Source organism: Odontomachus brunneus, unplaced genomic scaffold, assembly GCF_010583005.1.
Source record: "Odontomachus brunneus isolate Ranch 3 - 2012 unplaced genomic scaffold, Obru_v1 Obru_scaffold_045, whole genome shotgun sequence".
In the NCBI taxonomy this organism is placed as follows: domain Eukaryota; kingdom Metazoa; phylum Arthropoda; class Insecta; order Hymenoptera; family Formicidae; genus Odontomachus; species Odontomachus brunneus.
Genome location: NW_022639495.1, coordinates 743,134 through 746,116, shown reverse-complemented (window position 1 = coordinate 746,116; position 2,983 = coordinate 743,134). Strand labels below are relative to the sequence as shown.

Below are 2,983 nucleotides of genomic sequence, written 5' to 3'. Positions count from 1 at the left end.
TATATATATATATATATATATATATATATATATATATATATATAAATGCGTCAAGTTGGAATTCTTTGACAAATCTTAATTTTCCCGTAACGTAAATTGGATCGGTCGGCAAGAACCTTATTTTTCAGAACTTAATTTTTCGCATGAAATAACTTGATGTAGCCGCGCGTCGAATTAAAATTCCATTTAAGTCCACGCGCAGAATCGAATGGTGAGGGAAGAGATTTCACTGTCCATTATCGCGCTGTCTCCTCGGTGACTGATCAAACTTTCGTACCCGATCGTTCCTAATTAAGAAACTATCATTCTCAAGATCCTCTTCTTGATTACGGTCTTTGCCAACGACGCACGGCACAGGTCGAAAATAGTTACACGGTGCTTGCCACACCCTGCAGCACCGTCTAAGTGGGATCGTATCGCCAGAAGCTATCACACGGTGATGCTCTTTTCTTTTCCTCTGATCACGGCGCGGATAACTCCGAAGAAATCGCTGATGCTCGTTCATAATAAGCGGGTGGGCGTGCGCGAAGGAAAAAGCCAATGTGCTGAATTCACTTCGTTAAGGTAGCAGGGCATTTGCATGCAAATTTAATCGAAATGCGTGTACACACATTTCTACGTGGATTACAGGTTGCATACACGCAACGCGTATTCGCATTTTAATTAAGCTCGCGGTCAAGTGTCGGCGTGTACGTTTCCTTCCTTTTTATTCCGTTTTTTCTCTTTTTTATTTTTTGCTCATCGTTTGCTGGCATCTTGCGGCGCGAACCACAAACGAATATCGCAATTAAAAATCCGTGTCGCATTTTGTTATCACCGTTAATAACATAAAATCGGTCCTGTTTTATCAAAAGGATCTCGTTCTCAACTTTCCTAAACCCGGTCGCTCGATTCTTCTCCATCCCGTAGCAGCGCGTATTACGCTTCCGTGTCAGCCCTCTTTCGAATTTTCCTCGATTTTCCCCGGAGGCCAAAGGTATGGCGGTCCGACAGAAACTTCTCCGCCCGAAGACCCGTCGGAATCGGGAGTACCGCCTCTGTGTTGCTTGGATATTTGCTTATTATGGATAGTCCTTCGTTGTCGTCGCGGGATTGTGGGGATTCACGGCAACTTTTCTCCGTCGCGTTCATCGTCTTTCATAATTTTAAATTATTGATTTGATAAAGTAAAAATTACCCGTGCGGGAGCGAACGAATATATTTGAAAATATTCTCTTTGATTTCATGAGTGGCGCAGAATAATTGTGGGGACAGAATCATCCTCCTTTTCTGCCCCTTTATTGAACGTACTTATTATTCTAAGCACGTTTATCGCGCACCTAGGAGATCGATCTTGGTCTCGTAATTAAAGGTGACAGAAGGTGTTTATTTTTTACAATTGTACACGACGGAAATATATATAGGCTGTAACGCGTGGCGTAATTTAATCGGGGGAGAAGGTGCTTTATTTCGCCATAGGACATCTCGTGAATGGGTTTGTAAGTTTCTTCGAGATTCTACGAGTATTCTTTCGGAATTTATCTCATTTAGATGTAAATTAAGTAAGCCGATTTATTTCACGTGATATATTCGCCTCTACTTTCATAATCAAGTGGGAAACTATTTGTCTAGGGAGAACTGAACTCGCGGTGTTTCCATGTGTAAAATGTGATTTAAATAATTACATTTCATTTTTTCAAATTAATCTCCGGGTGTAATTATTAAATGTCTACCGAGATTCACAGCAGATTTTACGACTTCCAATTATCCACAATGTTTTCCTTTTTTCCACTTTTCCAATTCAAACAAAAGTAGAGTATCCTCGAGTCGAAATTTGACTATCTACTTTCAACTTGAACTTTCTAACATCCCGCAGGACCAGTATACGTATAACACACACGGAAAATTGAAATCCTACTCAGCGTCTCTGAATGGTCGAAAACGCACAAAATGCCACTTATTCTAAAAAAAACTTTCAGCAAAGCTTTTGGTTTAAGTTAAATAGAATTAAAAGAGATTAACATAGGTTTTGAAATAGGCGAAATAGAATAGATGTTAGATGGAATATCGAGGTCGAAAATAGGATCCAAATTTCGACTCGGGTCGAGAGAATAGTTTCGCGCTGATAATCGCGCATGATGTTGCGCAGCGTAATGATTCTGCAAAACGTTGCAATCCTCTCGGCATTAGCACACGTTTCTAGACGCTCTAGAAATTATACATAGTGTTACAAACAATTCGCTGTCGAAAGTTGTTTTCTGGAAGGGGATTCAAAACATCCATCACGGATAATGTCGATGTTTGTGCGCGAATGTATGACCGAGCACACACGTTATCTCTCACATATTCGCTCGGATTTCTCTGGCACCATTCTACGTTTCATGTTCATCGTATCGCCGCGCATGGCTTTGCTGAACTTATCAAGAGAATATCGAATAAATATATGCGAATATATATACGAATATATATACGCGAAACTTTTCAGCACTGATTAGAGATCTGCTTATTATGCGGTTGATATAAACTCTCCTTCCATCTTCTCGAGTCGATATTGATGCAAAGACTCTTTGGATTTACGAGAGTTTCCGGAAACATATGTATAAATGCGAACACGAGCGACGGTTGGTCTCGATGGAAAATTTTCGTTTCCTCGATTATTCGGCTTGATCTCCTCTACGATCAAATTTGTAAAGACGCGAAATGTTCGGAAATGTTACATGCATTTTCGACTCGTGTGTTGGGCTTGAGTATTTTTGTAACGATGTAATTTTGCATGAATAACGATCATTTGTCTTTGCATCATCTTCGAACGATGCAGAGCAAATATTTTTCCACGATTCTGCGAATTGGAGTGAACAATTTTCGCGTTTGCCGTCCCACGACGCGCGGAACTTATTCTTTATCTCGTAACTTTTCCTATCCTTTGTCAAGTGGCATTATCGTTTCTGGTCCCTCTCTCTCTCTCTCTCTCTCTCTCTCTCTCTCTCTCTCTCTCTCTCTCTCT

General features: G+C 40.5%; 1 protein-coding gene across 4 annotated transcripts in view; it reads left to right on the top strand.

The window, feature by feature from the left end:
• Nucleotides 1–2,983, top strand: part of LOC116844708 (alkaline phosphatase-like) — a 204,733-nt gene that overhangs the window by 34,321 nt on the left and 167,429 nt on the right. The gene's annotated exons all lie outside the window — the stretch shown is intronic.